At 42.9% G+C, this 21,319-nt stretch overlaps 1 protein-coding gene across 1 annotated transcript in view; it reads right to left on the minus strand.

Annotated features, from left to right (window-relative positions):
- Positions 1–21,319, minus strand: part of FAM135A (family with sequence similarity 135 member A) — a 391,169-nt gene that overhangs the window by 213,188 nt on the left and 156,662 nt on the right.

Here is a 21,319-nt window from a genome sequence, read left to right on the forward strand (position 1 = left end):
CTATTTCAAAGGTACTTGTGACCTGGATTAGCCACTGTTGGAAACAGGATACTAGGCTTGATGGACCTTTGGTCTTACCCAGTATGGCAAGTCTTATGTTTTTATATCACTCAATTTATAATTTTATTTATTTATTTTATTTTTATGCAATTTCAAAATATAATATAAGACTATCTTGCAGAGAATCATGAGGTATACAGAAACAAAAATATCGGGCAATACTTTTTTTTTTTTTTTTTAACAAAAATCATATTACCTTACATTATATAAAAGGAAAATGGGGGGATAAACAAGAAAAGGAGCGGATAATAGAAACAATGAAAAAGGAAAGGCCGAGTACAAAGCCTGATATTAACTAAGCCGGCATTTTCATAATGGAGAGTCAAGAAGCACCCTCAGATGGGAGGGTTCAAAAAACAAATCGTTAACATTATTAATCTTAACAGCATACTTGCAAGGATACCGAAGCATAAATTGACCCCCTTTAGAAATAACCTCCGGACGTAAAGAGAGACATTTTTTCTGGCAAAGCTATGGGACCCTAGTTAAATCAGGGTACATCCACAGCTTCTAGCCATAAAATTGAAGTAAACTGTTATGAAGAAAAAAACAGAGGACATTATTCCTGTCCATAGGAAAGGCAAAAGACACCAATAGACTTCCACGATGCTTAATCTCCATCAGTTGAGAATCCTGAAGAAAATTGGTTAAATCTAGTAAAGATTCCATAGGCACATTGTCTCTAGGCTCATCCTCGGATATAGCTCGAGGTAGAAAATGTGTCTTGGTTATAACAGGTATTAATGAATTAGGAACCTTGAGAATCTGAGAAATATAATTAGGAAATAGTTCCGTCGGGGAAATGTTCTTTATTTTGGGAAAATTCAACACTCTCAGGTTAAGAGATCACATCTCATTCTTGATATTTTCAATCTTCTTGGAATAAACTATTTCAGATTGTACCAATTGCTGCTGTATCTTTTCCACTCTATCCAAACGAGAGTCTTAACTTTAAAATCTTTGACTCTTGGGCAGATATTTTATTAGCACTATTCTGGAGCAATTTATTAGTATCCATTACAACTGAGGTTAATGCAGAATCGAGGAGTCAAGCTTAACCAAGACATTCCAAAGGGTTTCCAAAGTTATTACAGAAGGTTTTATTAGTTGAAATCCATCAATCTGGACATTGATAACCTCTCCTATTCCACTCGAGCCATCGAAGGCAGTCTCTGCCGAGACTGGAGGGAGAGGGACCTCTCCAGCATAGTCCTCCATCTCGGAGTTTCCACACACCCTGCTTACTGCTTCCATGCCCTCATTCAGCGGTACAAGTCTCTATTCCCCCTCCCCCCGATTGATCACTCGTTGGCTTTGGGATCTCCTGCGGGCCTTTAGAGTGTTGCAAAGCATCTGTGAGATCTCATCGGCCTGCAGTGGGGGCCTCTGCTTCGCGTCCCCAACCACTGGAGCAGCCATCTCGTCGGAAGACAGCCCAGGCATTGCCATGAAAAACTTGATTCACGGCTGAGTTGGGCCAGGTAAGGGAGAACTTGTTACTTTCTCCCTAAGCTTGGCCTTTCGCTTGGTGTGAGGCATATTTTGTAAGGAAATTCAAATCACTCAATTTAATAAAAGAACATTACTATAAACCAACAGTTTACATTTATTATTAAACAATGCTGAGATGTCTGAAACCACATCCCTTACACATCATTCTTTTTTTCTGTTCTTTAACTCATTGCTATAGCAAAGTGGGAACCAGACGTTATTATATAACAACTCGTGCCCAGACATCACTGGTACACTGGGCATCATAGACCAGATTCTCACACTCACAGGACCATACAAGAGATTTAAAAAAAAAAAAAAAAAAAGAAAGAAAAAGATGTGGTTCACAAAATCATGATCTCCTATAGCACTGGCTCCCAAACCTGACCTCGGGGGATCCCTTAACCAGTCAAGTTTTCAGGATATCTACAACGAATATGCATGAGATATATTTCATGCATACTCATTATGAATATCCTGAAAACCCAAGTGGCTGGGGGTTCCTCAGGACAAGTTTCAGAATCATTGTCCTAAAGCAAGCTTTAAAAAATAATTGTGTTTATCTTTTAAAAGAAAAGAATATATAAATAAATATAAAATTCAGTAGAACCTGACTGCCAATCATGTAACACCATTACTTTTCAATGCGAGTCTTGAATTTCCCCAGGAAATGCAGAACACACACTGTGCTTTTTAAGGGGGATTTTTCAAAGGAACTTCTGCACATAAAACAGTATTTTACGAGCAGAAGTGGCTGTACGAGCTTATGCGTTTGTCAGGTTTTCAAGTAAGTTTATCTCGTCAGAGTGAAAGTGTTCCTCGGGGCTGATTGGGCAGGGGGCTTGGATTTACCAGGATACTTTATAAAATTCAGGGGTACGTGTGTTACTTTTCAGGAAAAATGTGTACGCACCAAAGAGATGTACCTTGGGCAAGCTAGTTTTGGTGAGATAACCTTCAAAGTGTGTATGCATGTGCAAGTCCTTTTTGAAAATTCTGAAACTTACATATATTTTTGCATTGCAGACTTTGAAACTTACCAGCTTAGTGACTAAAATAAGGTCGCAAGGACTTGTCTTTTTCAAATAAACTGAATCTCTCCAATTTATAAGGCATTAGTGCTTAGTTCTGCTGAAAGCTACATAAGCTTTTGCTTGCTGAACACAAGGGCTTAATTTTGCTAAAATATCCTTGGTTCAGGTAGGACTTGATTCACCCAAAACCTTTTCTTTAGCCTTTGAAGTGCAAATAGTGGAAAACTGCAAATGGCAACAGTCATAAAAGCAGATACTCAGCAAAAAAAACCCAAACAAATATTCATTACAACCCTCAGACCCAAATTTATTCCTGCTCGACAAGTTTAAATCCAGGCCAAGAGCACTGTCAGTTTCACAGCTTCCTATAGGAGCAATTTTGACACACAAAACTTTTACACTGGGGGGGGGGGGGGGAGGAAGCATTTGGAGGAAGTGGAGAGAGATGACAACTTACTTTCAGAAAACATTAGTAGAAAATATTATCTATCTTCCTTATTTTTACATACTGGATCAACTTTCACATTACATTTTTAATTTATATGTCACCCTCTTCCAAAAAAACTGAGGGTGGCTTACAATGCACAAAAAAAAAAAAAAAAAAGTACAACATGTACATCAAATAAATAAATTATCCCTTCTCCACCCCCTCCTCTCACTTGTCATCAAAACATGTAATATCTAATACCATTCTCAATCAACCACTATATAAAAAAGCACATGCAAACCCTTTCACTCCTTCCTGGCTGCTCCCAAAGGAGCAGCCTCTTTGCTATCATACTTTCAGGAGTTATTCACGCAAAGGAACAGTTTTTATGCTCAGTCCATGATAATATTATTTGGAGAGGGAACTGTCAGAAGCAGAGCAGAAACAGAAATAGCAGCAAAAGGGGAACTTGATAGCAAATGCCCAGCTCACATCTTAACCATTGTTTTTCTTTTCTCCCTTCATGCAAAAGCTGCTTTTAAAATGCCAGTGACAGTTTTCATATCATAGATAAAGTAGCGTGCTTGCCATGTTAGTCCACCTGAATATAAAGAAATAAAGGTTGACAGATAAAAACAAAACAAAATAGAGAGAGAAGTGATAACTTTTTATTGGATTATTTCCTGGCTAGCTTTTGAGAGCTAATACTCTTCCTCAGGTCAGAACATAATGCGCAAAAGATGTCATTACCAGGAAATAAGAGAATCATGAAAGGCATTCCAATGACAGGGTGAGAAGGAGAGGGAAAAGGGTGATCAGAAGGTGGCAGGCAATATAATTTTATGGCTCATAACCTGATAAGAAACCTAGATCTTTGTTGGGTCCTTTCTTGTTAGTTCCAAAGTGTCTGATCATTTTGACTTCAAAAAGTATTGCATCCTTGAATTATTTTAAATGCTTTGTTAATTATCCTGATCATAAGGTCATTGACCAGTGAACTGTTTCCAAAAAGTGCTCCCCCACAAAGGTGTCACCTTTATCTTCCCTGTGCTGTTTGATGTTGTGTCTATGTGAATTGACTCTTGCCTTTAATGTCTGACCTCTCTCACCAATGTAGCATGCTTCTTCACATTTTCTGCATGGAATAATATATACAACATGTTCCTCCACCATCCCCATTCACCCCATTATTGGAATGCCTTTTATGATTCACTTATTTCCTGGCAGTGACATCTTCACTAAGGAAGGGCCAGGAATACCATCACATAGAACAGAAGACTAACAGGATTAGAAGCGAGATAAAGCAGCGTTGCTTACCTGTAACAAGTGTTCTCAGAGGACAGCAGGATGTTATAACCCAGCCATTTTGGGGTGTGGTTGGTTCAGGACAGACACAAAGGAGTACAAATGTCTGTTTTTTTTCCCCACCCGGTGAGACCTCCCCTGTTTTGATTTTTCAAGTGTTTTGATTTTTCAAGCTCCCTGCCAGAGCATCTATCTGTTATTAGTTGCAGTAAGGAAACATTTGCTGGAAGTCCTGTGGGACTCCCATTCCAGAGCTGAAGTCCAGTGAGCCCATTCACTTCCTGAATGTGGCAAGCACCTACGACAGGTATGCTATCAAGAGACATTCGATGGCCGGAAGAAAGCTAGTTTTGGAAAGGGACGGTGTTTAAACCTTGCTCCTTTAGAGAAGGTCATTCTCGCCAGCTGGACACAGAGGACAGGGGCTGAAGATCAGTCAGCCCATTCACCCCATGCATGTGGCAAGCACCTATGACAGCAGAGCACAATCCAAGCAAGGTTTTGGAATCAAGAAGGTATTTTCTTTTTTGTTGTGAGGAGGAGGTTTTTTTTAACCACCCCTTCTCACTGGGATCCAGGCTGGAATAGCAGGTTCCTGATCTAAAAAGACTTTTCAACATGAGGCGTCACCATCTAAAATAACTAAGGAGACAAAGTAAGAACTGGAGACCCCATCCAGATCTCCATCTATATGGGACCAGGACCCAGAGCCGGGTAATCGAGAATGAAAACTCAGGTAGGATTGTTTTTCTGTGAAAAAAGGGGACCCCTTTCATAGGATTCCCAGTAGGCTGTGGGGGAGCTTTTGTGCACATTTACATCACCATGAGAAGTCCTGCCCAAATTGCTGAAGTAAAGGACATAGACTCAAGAGAGCCACCCACATCTGTATAAAATCCAACTATAACTGCACACCTATGGATAAGATGGACTTTAATTTGACTCAATCAATCAATCATTAAAATTATTTTTTAAGATCCAGTGCCTTGCCCTGTCTGGTTTATCCCAGCATCTTCCTCCAAGGGATGCCTCCACTATCCACACACACAAGGATTTACAAAGCTACTGTCTGGGCCATAAACAAAAATTTCCCCCATAAAAAGAATCCACTTCGAGGAAAGAAGGTGCAAGACTTGAAATGAGTGCTGGCCAGGAAAGCCCTGAAGATAGAAGTATGTTTGTGTGCCCCTGGGACTAACCACCCCACTAAGGGTTACACCTATAAGACCAGATACAACAGAGTCAAGGACAAGTTAAAATATTTTGAGGACTACCTGATATAGCTGCTTTAAAAAAAACAAAACATTATTTAAGAGCAGCAATTTTTAAAACTACCGACAGCAATTTTCTCAATAAATATAGGCTGCCAGATAAAAAGAGCATTACCTCTGTTGGCAGGAGTCTAACTGTAGTAATGTGCCATCACCTGGCAGCAGATGTCAGCAGTGAACTACTATTGCCCATTCCTGGCTCACATCTCCCACCAACCTGCTGTACAAGGACATAGAGAAGCAAGGCCAATAACTCAAAGGAAAAAAACAAAACAAAACCCCTTTCACTCTAGAAAATTCCCAAAGTTAGCACTAAACAAACAAAAGTAAAATATTACAAGAGCTATTATGGAAGGGAAAGTTGCTTTCTCTCTTATTTTTCTTACATCTCTTTCAGAGGGAAGCACAACCATCTACTGATTCATGAGTGTGATTACAACACTACACACAGCAGCTTGTTTTTACAGATGGAGGCAGACCCTAGCAAGCCTGAGATGCAGAAAACTATTTGTTTGTGGAACTGCAAATTATAGAAGGAAATTTCACTTGCAAGTAATCTAATGTGAATGAATGTCTGGGAGCCTGCCTACAAGGCTGGGAAGCCTAGGGTCATATTTTTCTTTTCCTTGCAGTACAGAAATGTGCATGTTAGACTAAACTACAGTACCGTTAGTCCAGAAAGGCTAATACATTCTTCAGGTCTTGCACAGTTTAAAGTAGCAGTGCCCTTTACCTACTGTGAAATTTTAAACAGCACCCATCTGGTGGCAGGAAATACTATAAATCCAGAAACGATGAGATGCCATGGCTGGCTGGCTAGTCTTTGGTTAGATTCCAGGAATTTTAAGTACAACTTTTTCTTCATAGACTTGAAACAGACTTAGTGAAACACTTGCTGTGTAAACTGCACTTAACCTCCTCCTCAAAATGTTACATTTTGTATCTAGTAGGCGGTACTGTTGCTCCAAAAATCTATAATACAAAAACAGTTGGAAAGGAAGTCTCTCTCAAAAGATTTTTTAATGCAGTTTCTAAATATAACTTGACTCTGATAGAAATTCTAGCTCTCTCCATTATAAGTTTTTGGAGACTTTGGTCTTGGGAGCCAATAAGATTAGCTCAAGCTGTGAGCATGGGTTTAAGCCAACACTGAAGGAATCAATCATATAGTTTTATTTCTTTGGATAATAATGAATGACACTCCAACACAACATTTTAATTTTAGCCCCTTTTAATATTACAAAATTGCCAAGCCTGAGATATAACAAAGTCCCTCTATCAGAAGAACTCTGCACAACTCTTCCCATACTGCACATTATCCAGAATCACAATGCACATAGAATGAGCAACAAAATATATCCTGTACTATATACTGAACACCACTGCTTATACATGCCATATGAAAGGAACATGAGATTAGTCTTCACAAAATCAAACTATTACAATTAGGAGTTAAGTAATATGGGGAAAAAAGCAGTATATGTTACTAATGGTTTAAATAGGAGCTTTTATTCATTATTAAGCTATTAATCTTCTTGCATGCAGAAATTTTAAGGATCTTGCCTCTGTAATGAATTATAAGCTCTAAAATATATGAGAAGTATTCTGGAAACATGACTTACACAATGACTGTAAAAAAAAGTCCTCAAACCCCGATACATTTTTCCAGTTCTGTCTAAAAATATACATATCAAAATGCATTAAAGTAGCACTGAGGCTCCTAAGCTTTCTCGTGTCATGGCATACCTGGCATAGGAATCACTTCATTATGGCACACCATCACCATCACCTTCCCTATCCCCTAACCCCTGCCATCAACATTTTTTCTTCTTCCCTCAAACCCCCTGACATCTTCTCTTCACTCTCCCCCTCCCCATCACTTCCTTTCCCTTTCTTCTCCTCCCACTTCGAACCCCCCCCCCCCCATCCTCACCATCTTTTCCTCTCTCCATCCACTACGCGTCAATCACCTTCTCCTGCCTTCTACCCACTTCCCAAGCCCCCAAGGATTCTTTTTCAGTCTACTGCTACTCAGACTCTTTCACCAGCCCAGAAAACACACTTGCTGTAGGTGAGTACATTTCGAAACCCTGATTTAGCAGAGTTGCTTACCTGTAACAGGTGTTCTCCAAGGACAGCAGGATGTTAGTCCTCACACACATGGGTGACATCAGATGGAGCCCAGCTCGGAAAACTTTTGTCAAAGTTTCTAGAAACTTCAAGTGATACAATGAGTATGCCCAGCATGTCACTATCCAAGTGTGGTCCCTCTTCAGTCTTATAACATAGAATTCGCGAAAAATAAATAAGCCAAAAGAAACCCAACTCCGCGGGGTGGCGGGCGGGTTTCGTGAGGACTAACATCCTGCTGTCCTTGAAGAACACCTGTTACAGGTAAGCAACTCTGTTTTCCCCAAGGACAAGCAGGATGGTAGCCCTCACATATGGGTGAATATGTAGCTACAGGCTGCTCCCAACATATGCAACATTTAATGGGTACAAACGTGCACAACAACTAGAGCTGCTAGAATATGGGAAGCAAGCCTGCACCCAAAGAAAAGGACCGAGGTAGGAAGAGTTGGTTTTCATGGCTGAAATAGATTATGGAGGACAGACTGACCAAAATGACTGTCACTTCGCCCATCCTTGTCCAGACAATAATGAGATGCGAATGTGTGGAGTGAACTCCAAGTTGCCACTCTGCAGTTCTCATGTACGGATACTGCACGCAAATGAGCCACCGAAACTGACATGACTCGAACTGAATGAGCCTTGATGTGGCCCTCAAGCTGTAGTCCCATTTATGCATAGCAGAAAGAAATACAGTCTGCTAGCCAACGGGATACGGTCTGTTTGGACACAGACTCCCAACCTGTTCCTGTCAAAGGAGACAAAGAACCAAGTGGCCTGTCTGTGAGGTGCTGTTCGTTCCAGGTAAAAAGTCAGGGCTCTTTTACAATTTAGAGAGTGTGCAGGGCATGCTCACCCTGGTGAGAATGTGGTCTTGGAAAAAAGGTGGTCAGGACAATGGATTGATTAAGATAGAATTCCAAGACCACCTTTGGAAGGAACTTTGGATGTGTACTCAAAACCACCTTATGACAACATTTTATATAAGAGGGATATGTCACCAAAGCCTGAAGCTCACTGACCCTGTACGTTGAGGTGACCGCCACCAAGAAAATGACTGTCCAGGATAGGTACTTCAGATTGAAAGATCTCATGGGCTCAATGATACCCTCATGAGATGGGCCAAGACCACACTGAGGTCCCAGGAGACCGCTGGGGGTCATGTCAGAGGCTTAAGCTGCAATAAGCCTCGCATGAAGTGCCCTACAACTGGATGGGTGGAAACAGAGGCACCATTCATCCTCTGGTGATATGCTTCAATGGCACTGAGATGAACTCTCACCAAAATGGTCTTCAAGCTAACCTCAGAGGTGCAACAGGTAGTCCAAAAGCTTGGTGTGGAACATGAGAACAGGTCCAAAGCGTGCCCCTCACACCAAACCAAGAACTTCTTCCACTTGAGATTGTAAGATCTCCTCATGGAAGGCTTCCTGGATTCCAACAGACCTTGAGACAGTCTGTCCGAAAGGCCCAAGGTCTGCACAGTCACCTGGTCAACATCCATGCCAAGAGAGACAAGACTTGGAGGCTGGGGTGGCACAGCCTGCCCTGATCCTGCATGATCAGGTCTGGAGCGGTCCTCAGCCAGATCGAAGGGCCTGAGGGCTAGGTCCTGCAGAAGTGGGAACCAAAAGTGGCGTGGCCAAAAAGGTGCAATCAGATCATGGTGCCTCGGTCCAGTTGGAGTTTTTAAAGTATTTTCAAGACCAATGGCAGTGGAGGATAAGCATACAGGAGGCTGGTGCCCCAATGGTGCGAGAAGGCATCCAACACCAACCCCCTCTGCCTGCTCGGACCAGAGAGCAGAACAATCCACTTTCCTGTTCTCTGGGCAAGCAAACAGATCTACGTCAGAGGCTCCCAGAGGCAGAAGATGTGGTTTGCGACCTCCTGTTTCAGGGACCATTCATGGGGTCGGAAGGTCCAACTCAATGTATCTGCCAGGATGTTGTCCGTTCCTGGGAGGTACACAGCTCGGAGAAAGACGCCTCTTGCAGGAGCCCAGGACCAGATCTGCACTGCCTCTTGGCAGAGGAGAAACAATCCTGTCCCCCCTTGTTTGTTCAAATACCACGTCACCACTTGATTGTCGGTTTGAATCAGGACTACCTTGTTGGTCAAATGATCCCAGAATGCCCATAGAGTGTAACAGATCGCTGTAGCTCCAGGAAGTTTATCTGGAAATACTGCTCCTGCATGGACCACTGACCCTGGGCACTGAGGCCTGCAACATGGGCTCCCCAACCCCTATAAGATGCATCTGTGGCGAGGACAATCTGGGGCTGAGGGACCCTGAAAGGCATCCCCTTCTCCAGGCTGGACAGGGTTTCCCACCACACAAGGGATTGCCGAAGTGGAGTGGTTACTAAGATGCAAGTTTGAAAATCCTGGGTGGCTTGGCGCCACTGTGCCCGCAATGTCCACTGCGCCCTGTGCATGTGCAGGCAAGCAAATGGTGTGAAATGAACTGTCACTGCCATATGCTCCAAAAGGCGCAGAAACTAGTGCGCTGAGACATGTGAGCAGCATGAGAATACCCTTGCTAGAGACGTGAGGGTTATTGCCCGGTCCCGGGGCAAGAAGGCCTTCCTATGAACAGTATCGAACCTGGCTCCGATGAAGTCCAACTATAGCAACAGATGAAGGTGGGATTTTGGGTAGTTGACTAGAAATCCCAGGCCCTCCAGACAACATAGTGGAATGTAAGAATGCAGCGCCCCCTGTCTGGAGAAGCTCTTGATGAGCCAATCATCGAGGTAAGGGGAAGACATGTACCCTTTGCCTTCTGAGATAAGCCCCCACCACCGCCAGGCATTTTGTGAAGATGCGGGGCACCAATGTCAGGCCAAAAGGTAGCAACCAATATTGATAGTGTTCCCCTTTTATCATGAAACGAAGATACTTCTGATGTTCAGAAGAAATGGGTATATGGGCATACATGTCTGAGACTGAGGGAACAGAGACAGTCCCCAGCTCTGAGGAGAGGGATCAGGGTTCCCAACGAGAACATCTTGAATGTTTCTGATAAGAAAACAGTTTAAACGCCCTCAGATCCAGTATGGGGCGAAGGCTACCAGTTTTCTTGGGAATTAGGAAATACCAAGAGTAGAACCCTTCACACCTTGCTGGCCTGGTGATATTGGTTCAACTGCTTGAGCCATTAAGAGGGCTGAGAGCACTATCAAAATATTTGCTGGTTCTCTGAACATCTCCACCGAGGACACGGCGGAGAATGTGGAGTCCGTTGGAAATGCAACCTGTACCCCTGCCGCACGATGGATAGGACCCATTGGTCTGAGATGACTGAAATCCACCAGTCAGTGAACATCTGCAGGAGGACCCCACTGGAGGGTGGGGGGACAGCATTCTAGGGTAGGGTTTGCTGGCTCAAACTCCCTCGCTGCCAGTCAAAACCCTGTGGCAGGGTTCTGAGGTACAGCAGGGGTAGGGCGAGAGGCACGTGGCTGGTGCCCACCGGAGTCTTACCCTGGAAGCCAGGAGATAATACTTTCATGGCCAGTAAAATGGCTGTCTTGTGAATTGCCTGGGCAGCTTCTTGCCAGAAGTGCTGGCTGTCCGAGATGCTGGCCAACAACTGCTGAAGGGTTTTGTGATAATCCTTCAGCTGTGCTAATGCCTCTAATTTTGTCCCTGAAGAGGTTCTCCCCCTGTACGAGCTCCGATGCCAGCTGCCACAACCCTCATTGTGATTTCAAACACATCATTCGCAGAGCGGACTTTGTGTTTGACACACTCCAGGCCTTGTTGAATTATGTTCTGGAAAACATCCTGAAATTGTTGTGGGAGGAGTTCCACCAAATCCTGGACTTCTTTCAAGAGGTTCCTGGAATATTGGCCCATATAAAGTTGGTAGCAGGCAATCCTGGCTGCTAACGTTAAGCCCCGGAATACCCGAGAGTGTCCAGAGCTCTGTGCTCATGATCCAGGAAAGCCAAAGCATGAATACTTAGCCTTTTTGCTTTCTTCAAGGCCGATTCTACCACTACTGACTGGTGTGGAAGTTGTTGGCGTTCAAAACCTGTGGTGGGCTGGACCAGATAAGACAGCATCAGTCTTCCAGTTCACTGGTGGGATGGAGATGAGATGTTCCCAGAGTAGCTCCTTAAAGATGTAGTGTACTGGCACAGCCACAATTTCTTTAGAAGCATCAATAAGTTGTAGGATCTCTAACATTTTATGCCTAGAATCCTGCTCTGATAAAAGCTGGAAAGGCACTGACTCCGCCATTGCCTTTACAAATCCAGCAAAGGTCAGATCTTCTGGTGGGGACTTACGCCTTTCCTCTGATGGAGAGCATTTGGAAGGCAAAGCCTCAGATTCTTCTGTGCAGAAAACTGAGGCATCTTCCTTACTCAGAATGCCCAGAGACACTTAAGGTGGAGCTCCCACTGGGGTATTAACCAGAGAGCCCGAAGGCCTCAGGAGCATTGGTGAACTGGAATAGGCACCGAAGGCACCAGTGGAACCCAAGGACGCATTGGCACCGATGGCCCCATAGGCATCGGGGGCACTGGGGGAAATTGGTGGCTCCGACGGCATCAGACTGGAAGGCTCAGGGAGGGATAGCACTGTCCAGGGTGTCGTGTGTGGTCTAGGTGCTGTCGACTCCGATGGACCTTCTTTATCAGAGGAATCACTTACTGGGATTAGCAGTGGCGATGTACCCTTCGACAGCGAAGGGACTTGGGGCATCGGGGCTAGCTGAGTTGGTAAGATACCGAGCAGAGGTCCAGACACTCCAACAGAGGCACAAGCACTAATGGAGTCGGCTCCTGCGGCGGTGGCGGTCCCAGTGGAACCGTCTCTCCAACTCCTCTTCAAAGGCTGCCGAGGACAGGACAGCTGGAGGAGGAGGCAGCAGCAGAATCGTATCGCCCCCGGAACCGTGGGGGGCACCAAACCCTTCACTGGTATCGGTGGGGGATCATCAAGATTCCTCAGGTTGTACGGGCGCTACAACGTCCTCAGCACGGGTCTTCGGGTGAGGCACGGATGATTTCAGTGCCTTCCCATGGTCCGATATCTTCGACGATGAAGACCTTTAATGATGCTTCCTGGACTTTCCTGGTGCTCACCCCAATCCTTCCCTGGAGCCGAGGGAATGGAGAGGAATCTGATCTGGAATGAGAGGATATCAATCTTGGCCAGTTCTCTGCCCCTATTTCTAAACCATGGTGTAGCAGCGGAGGGGACACAGAGGGGGTCATAACGGAGGTGTCCTTGCAGTGTTGAAGTCCCGAATGCTGATGTCAATGGCTCAGATTTCTTGGCACTGAATAGTTTCTCCATTTTTTCCAGGCATGCCAGACGACCCTTGGGGGTCATTTGGCACAAAGGTCACAGCTACGGACATCATGCAATGTCTCCAGGCTCAGTACAGACTTCGTGGGAGTATGTGATGGATATGGTCCAGGGGCACTGGGCGCAATGGTGGAAGCCGGATGGCGCCATGGGAAAAAGAACATGGCGCACGGTCGATGCCCGGCAGCTACCAGGAGGCGACACCTAATCGACCGCAAATTACCAGGGAAACTTACCGATACAGAGAAAACCCCTGAAAAAATGCAGAGGGACCCGACAGGTCTCAGGGGAAAAAAAAGAAAAAAGTTGTTTTGCACGGTAAAAAAGCACAACCTCCACAGCCATGAGGCTTCAACTTTGCGGAAAAAGAGAGACTAAAGAGTGACCTTGCATGGACACATGGATAATGGCATGCTGGGTATGTTCAGGGTGCCGGGCTCCATCTGATGATGTCACCCATGTATACGAGTACTACTATCCTGCTTGTCCTTGGAGAAACAAAGGTAACTTTTTTCTTAGGCAGTTTTGCCTTTATAATTTATTTTGTTAAAATGGGGGATGTACTTTGCAGGTCTGTTAGCTTGGTGGGGGGTAGGCAAGGGGTAGCTCTCAGTGCAGAAGAAAAATGGAGGCCAAAACTGAAAGGAGTCATTTTAGAGGCAACAAACTTCAATTTGAAAAGTACATATGCATAAGATGAGAAATCAGTATGTTTTTTTTTTTTTTTTAAAGAAAACATAGAAGGCAAAATTGATTTTTGTTCACTAGACAAAAGATCATAGAGGAAGAGCAGGAAGTGACCAGGGAAACAAGATGTGAAAAAAAGCATGACATGAAAAAATGTTGCAGCATTAAAGCAAGAACAGGAATGTTTTTTGTTTAAGATATGTCAGTAATAGAAGGTATAAAACGAATTATAAAATGGTACAAGGAAGGAATGTGTGGAGGAATCCAGTAAAAGCAGAAATACTTCAGTTGTAACTGTTGGACTGAGCTCCTCAACTAGGACTCCAAGGGCGCATCTCAAATTCCAGGGATTAAGATGCCCAATCTTTCTATACCTTTCATAAGTCTACTACTCTCCAGGATTCCTTGGTTTTTTGTTTATTTTTGGGGGGGTGATTTAAAGGCCCTGAGTATTGTTTAATGGTCTCTAACATGTACAGTAATAATCACATTAGACTATGAATGTGGTTCCAATATAACTTCCCAGGTACTTGTATCCTGGATTGGCCACTGTTGGAAACAGTATGGCAATTTCTTATGTTCTTAACTTTACGTATAATTGATTGGAAGATGAAATAAATGACAATTTATAAGTCCTTGTTCAATGCAGACTATTACATTCTTATTTTCCAATAAATCTGTGACTCTGTACTGATGCTTTAATCTAATCTTTTGTTTCCACAACCCATCCCAATTTCAGGGACAGTTTTGGCACTACCTCCTAAATTGGTGAACATGATATTTAAATTGGTTTAGATGACAAATCAAAGTCCCATTTCTCATACTTTGATTCAGATGTCATGAATAAGTTTCTTTCTTCTTATCCAACCTCCTCCCAGAATATCCAGTTGATATTGTCGTGGTTAAAACCAGATGGGTGCCACAGTTCCATTCCTTTATTTGACCTCTGAAGGGTCACTGGATCTCTCTGGGTGAGAAATTCCTCTGAAAATTCCTCTCTCAATAATGGTAACTAAATACCCTTGGCTATTTGAATTCAGTTAGCAGACAAAAATAAAACCAGTCTTCAACATACAAACAAAAAGAGTGGTTAAAACTTCCCTCAATGTAAGTCCAGAAGTAGGGAAATATTTCTTGAAAATGGGGAGAAGGCACCCTTTCAACCTTTGTAATCCAGGTCTACATCCATAAGGCCCAAGGAAGATCTTCTTTCAAAAAATGAGAGAAAACAGAGCAGGACCACCACCATCCTGCCTCCTAAAAAGTCTAACTAAAAATCCACACCTAGTTGCTTCCCCTTTTTATAGTAGTAAGAAGTAACCAACACAGCAGGCCAAATGGGGGAGCTGTAAATCACTTAAAATGCTGTGACACTACCTAATGGATTGTTCTTAGCAGAGACCCAGCAGGGCTCTCTACACAGTATTCAAAGAAGAAAGGCGTATAATAAGGGATGTCAGAAATGTAACAAGCATCATAGAAACATAGAAATGACGGCAGAAGAAGACCAAATGGCCCATCTAGTCTGCCCAGCAAGCTTCACACATTTTTTTCTCTCATACTTATTTTCTCTTAACTCTTGGTTCTATTTCCCTTCCACCCCCACCATTAATGTAGAGAGCAGTGATGGAGCTGTATCCAAGTGAAATACCTAGCTTGATTAGTTAGGGGTAGTAGGGGTAGTAACTGCTGCAATAAGCAAGCTACACCCATGTTTATTCCCTTTACCCAGACTATGTCATACAGCCCCTATTGGTTGTTTTTCTTCTCTCCTGCCGTTGAAGCGGAGAGCCATGCTGGTTATGCATTGAAAGTGAAGTATCAGGCCCTTTTGGTTTAGGGTAGTAACCGCCGTAACAAGCCAGCTACTCCCTGCTCTGTGAGTGCGAATCCTTTTTTTTTTTTTTTTCTTCTCCCCTGCAGTTGAAGCTATTCTGGATATGCGTGAAGCCTCAGCTTTTCTTATTCCCCTGCTGTTGAAGCAGAGAGCTATGCTGGAAATGCTTGATGTATCAGCCTCTCCCATGCCATGAAGCAGAGAGCCATGCTGGATATGCATCGAAAGCGAAGTATCAGGCACATTTGGTTTGGGGTAGTAACCGCCGTAATAAGCCAGCTACTCCCCGCTTTGTGAGTGCAAACCCTCTTTTCTTCTCCCCTGCCGTTGAAGCAGAGAACTATGCTGTATATGCTTGGAAAGTGAAGTATTAGGCTTATTTGGTTTGGGGTAGTAACCGCCGTAACAAGCCAGCTACTCCCCTCTTTGTGATATCAAATCCTTTTTTCCACATTTCCTCTTGCCGTTGAAGCTTAGAGCGATGTTGGAGTCACAGTAAGCATCTGTATGTTTATTTAATAAGGGTATTGTCTCCGGGCAGTAGCCATCGTTCTGGTGAGCCACCCACTCTACATTGGCGGTCTCTTGACTTTATGGATCCACAGTGTTTATCCCACGCCCCTTTGAAGTCCCTCACAGTTCTGGTCTTCACCACTTCCTCCGGAAGGGCATTCCAGGCATCCACCACCCTCTCCGTGAAGAAATACTTCCTGACATTGGTTCTGAATCTTCCTCCCTGGAGCTTCAAATCGTGACCCCTGGTTCTGCTGATTTTCTTCCTACGGAAAAGGTTTGTCGTTGTCTTTGGATCATTAAAACCTTTCAAGTATCTGAAAGTCTGTATCATATCACCTCTGCTCCTCCTCTCCTCCAGGGTGTACATATTTAGATTCTTCAATCTCTCCTCGTAAGTCATCCGATGAAGATCCTCCACCTTCCTGGTCGCCCTTCTCTGTACCGCTTCCATCTTGTCTTTGTCTTTTTGAAGATACGGTCTCCAGAACTGAACACAGTACTCCAGGTGAGGCCTCACCAAGGACCTGTACAGGGGAATAATCACTTCCCTTTTCTTACTCGATATTCCTCTCTCTATGCAGCCCAGCATTCTTCTGGCTTTTGCTATCGCCTTGTCGCATTGTTTCGCAGACTTCATATCATTAGATACTATCACCCCAAGGTCCCTCTCCTGCTCCGTGCACATCAGCCTTCCCCCCCCCCATCGAATACATTTCATTCGGATTTCCACTCCCCATATGCATGACTTTGCATTTCTTTGCATTGAATCTCAGCTGCCATGTCTTCGACCACTCTTCCAGTTTCCTTAGATCCCGTCTCATTCTCTCCACTCCTTCCGGCGTGTCCACTCTGTTGCAGATCTTAGTGTCATCCGCAAAAAGACAAACCTTACCTTCAATCCCGTCCGCAATGTCGCTCACAAAGATATTGAACAGGACCGGTCCCAACACCGATCCTTGCGGTACACCACTTATAACCGCTCTCTCCTCAGAGAAGGTTCCATTTACCATCACACATTGTCTTCTGTCCGTCAACCAATTTGCAATCCAGGTCACCACATTGGCACTCACTCCCAAGCTTCTTGTTTTATTCACCAGTCTCCTGTGCGGAACCGTATCAAAAGCTTTGCTGAAATCCAAGTATATGATATCGAGTGCTCTTCCTTGATCCAATTCCTTGGTTACCCAGTCAAAAAAGTCAATCAGATTTGTCTGACAGGATCTTCCCCTGGTGAATCCATGTTGCCTCTGGTCCATCGATTCTCCGGACTGTAGATTGTTCACTATTCTCTCTTTCAGCAGTGACTCCATTACTTTTCCCACCACCGAAGTGAGGCTAACTGGTCTGTAGTTTCCAGCCTCCTCCCTGTTGCCACTCTTGTGAAGCGGGACCACCACCGCTCTTCTCCAATCACTCAGCACCACTCCCGTTTCTAGGGATCTATTGAACAGGTCACACAGTGGAGCCGCCAGAACATCTCTGAGCTCCCTCAATATCCTTGGATGAATACCATCAGGCCCCATGGCTTTGTCCACTTTCAGGTTCTTTAGCTCTTCCCACACTTTTTCTACTGTGAAAGGATTTTCATCTATTCCACTTCCCTCCAGTTTCTTGTTGTGTAGAGATGGTCCTTTTCCAGGGTCTTCCTTAGTGAACACAGAGCTGAAGTATTCATTTAATATTTCTGCCATTTCTTCGTCACTCTCCACACATTGATCATTACCACCTTTCAATTTTGCTATACCACTTTGGACCTTTCTCTTTTCGCTGATGTATCTGAAAAATGTTTTGTCACCATTTTTTATCTCCTTGGCAATCCTCTCTTCCGCTTGACTTTTTGCCAACTTGATTAATTTCTTTGTCTCCCTCAGTTGATTCAAATATGCTTCTTTGTGCTCCTCCCTTTGGGATCTTTTATATATATCTTGAATGCTGTTCTTTTAGCTTTAATTTTGTCAGCCACCTCCTTTGAGAACCAGATAGGTTTCAGTTTCCTTTTGCTTTTCTTTACATTTCTAACATATAGAGCAGTTGCCTTGGTGATTGCTCCTTTTAGATTGGTCCACTGCTGATCCACATCTCTCTCGTTCTCCCATCCTTTTAGTTCTTCCTCCAGGTACTTACCCATTTCCTCAAAGTCTGTGTTTTTGAACTGTAAAACTCGGGTCTTTGTGGTTCTTTTCCCTATTCTTTTATTGATATTAAACCATACCGTTTGATGGTCACTGCTGCTGAGGTGGGCTCCCACCTGGACATCTGAGACATTATCTGCATTAGTGAGCACTAAGTCGAGTATAGCTCCTTCTCTCGTGGGTTCCAACACCATTTGTTTGAACAAAGATACTTGCATGGCATCCACTATCGCTCTACTATTTTTAGTTTCTGCAGATGGGATTTTCCAGTCTACATCTGGCATATTAAAGTCACCCACGATCACCACTTCTCCCTTCTTACCTATCTTATGGATGTCTTCAACCAGCTCTCTGTCCCGTGTGGGACAGAGAGCTGTCCCACACGCGACTCCTGTAAATTGTGTGGGATTCACTTCCCATCTGTCAAACAGATGGGAAGTGAATCCCACACAATTTACAGGAGTCATCATAAAGCAAGAAAATAAAGTAGACAAGACAAATAGGGCTAGAGTCAACAATATACATACTAGGCTGCAAAGAAAAATTTGAGAGGAGCTCGCAGTACCACTGACATCCCTGTTCAATTGCTCACTGTTGACAAATCGCTCTAAAAGGCTAGAGAAGAGTCAGTATACTCCCTCTTCATAAAAAAAACAGAAAATGTGCAGGCAAGCACAAGGGGAACAAATCAAATAAATCTGATTTGACTCAGTGTTCAGAGTTCTAGAGAATGGTAGAGTATTAAAGTGGTCTACTCAGATTTCATTAAAGACCTTTGATACTTCTTCACACAAAAGACTCAAACAAGGTAAGCAGCAAGAGAATGAGTGGTAACATAGAAGTACAGTAAATGATGATAGATAAGGCCCAAAATGGCCCACCTAGTCTGCCCAGTAGCAATCTGTCCATTATAAATAAGCATATGAATTCCCATATGGGATCCAACACCCACTCCCCCTTTCCTCATAGGTCTTTTAGGATTGTAACTGCTGCTTTGTACAGGTTATCCCAGTGCTTCATTATCACTTTCTTTACTAGGGATCCTTTTGTTTACCCCATGCTTTTTTGGATTCGGTTACCTTTTTTTTTTTTTTCCCCCTTTCACCACCTCCTGAAGAAAGGCCAATCTAGGTATCCATGACCCTCCCTGCTTGAATGAGATAAACACAGGGGTTTATGACACCAGCTATATTTGTATAGACTGACACACTAACCGTTGCTATCACTGTGACACTTTTGTTGGTTGGGTGTTTTGGATAGACAATTTAAAAAATATTTCCTGACATTGTTCAAGACTCTACTCCCCCTTGGGCTTCGTATCATGATTCTCAGTTCTACAACTTCCTTAACATTGTAAAAGCCTTGCTCATTGGACATTAATATCTTTCAGGTATTTAAATGTATAACATATCCCCCGTGTCTCTCACCTCTCTACTAGGATATATACGTGAGGGAACTTCAGTCACATCTTTATAAGGCTTTTGATGCAAACCCTACACCATTTTGGTTGCCTATCTGGACCATCTCTAAATTCACTATAACCTTTCTGAAATAAGGCCTGCAGAACTGAACACAGTACTTTAGAAGACACTTCATCAATGACCTGTAGAATGGGGTTAGAAACTGAATGAATAATAAGCAACAGAAAATGGTGGCAAACAAGTGTTTAGGACAATGAAAGAAAGATGACCAGTAGGATGCCATAGGAATCCGTCCTGGGATTGATTTTATAAGATACTGCAAGGAGGCAGAATGAAAATAAAAACAAAGGATATAGAAAAATGAATGTCTTTTCTTTGTTCTCCTGTACATCTCTTCATGCATCTGAAGTGGACTGTGTCCTCATAAGCTCATACTTCAATAAAGTGGTTAGTCCATAAGGTGCCACCCGACCCTGTGATTTTTGCTACACCAGACTAACACGGCTATCCCCCTGAAGATTTTTCAAAACAGAATAAGAAGTGTAAGGCTCAATCATTCAAAAAATTTGTTCTGGTAACAATGGCCAACATAGTTTAATCATGTTGAACCAGAAAAAAAACAACACACTTTGTGTAAAAACACAAAATATTTTTTCAAACACTGAAAAATTCAATTGGCTTTTTACCCATAAAATATTCCATATGTTATTTTACCGTTTGGCAATATTGGATTCAGCAATGATCAACTGCAATATCTATGTGCAGTATATGAATACTTACATTCAACAAACTGCTCAATATCTGCAACCATCAAGCAGTTTCTGCTTCTATATGTAAAATAATAGACTTCAGTGTACCATCCACTTCAATCCCCCAGTTGTAAATTCACTATCAGCTTTTAGTCCCCACTTCAATCTCCATAGTTCTAAATGTCACTATCAGCTTTTTAGGGTAAAACTAGTAGAAAAAGAAGGCTGTAATACCTCTGTACAAACCAATAGCGAAACTGCATCTGGAGTATTATGTCCAGTTCTGGAAGCTTTATCTTTATACGGTTATAGAAAGAGTTCAGAGGACAACCAAAATAATGTAAAAACTACCATAAGATCTGTGAGGTAAGACTTAACCTAAAATTGTACTGGGATATTCAAATAATTTAATACAACAAATAAGGGCCAAAAACAAGCAATTTTTATGAAGAGTTCCAGAACAAAGGGTCACAATGTAAGACTGGAAGGTATACACTTAGACATAACATATGGAAGAATTTCTCCACAGAAATATTTGCTGATGCTTGGAACAGATTTTAGATGATTGAGGTACAGGCAAAAGAGTATTAAAATTCAACAAGGCTTGACACAAAGAAAATATTTAGTGATGAAATGGCAAAGATAAAGCTGTAAATTAAATAAAATGTCTGCAGTATTGAAAAACAAAGTAAAGTTTTTCTACCATCAGCATTTATAATTTATTTTATTTATATTCTGCCTTTCAGGAACTTCAAAGCAAATTACAATCAGGTATGGGAGTATTTCTACATAACAATATTATATGGAAAGCCATTTTACTAAAAGCTCTGTGCCCATAGAGCGAGTTTGCTTACTGTAAAATGGGATTCTCTGTAGACTGCAGGATCAATTAGCCATGACATGCGAGTAACATCTGATGCTTAACAGACCCACCTCT

The sequence above is a fragment of the Rhinatrema bivittatum genome, chromosome 3 (genome assembly GCF_901001135.1).
Source record: "Rhinatrema bivittatum chromosome 3, aRhiBiv1.1, whole genome shotgun sequence".
Taxonomy (NCBI): domain Eukaryota; kingdom Metazoa; phylum Chordata; class Amphibia; order Gymnophiona; family Rhinatrematidae; genus Rhinatrema; species Rhinatrema bivittatum.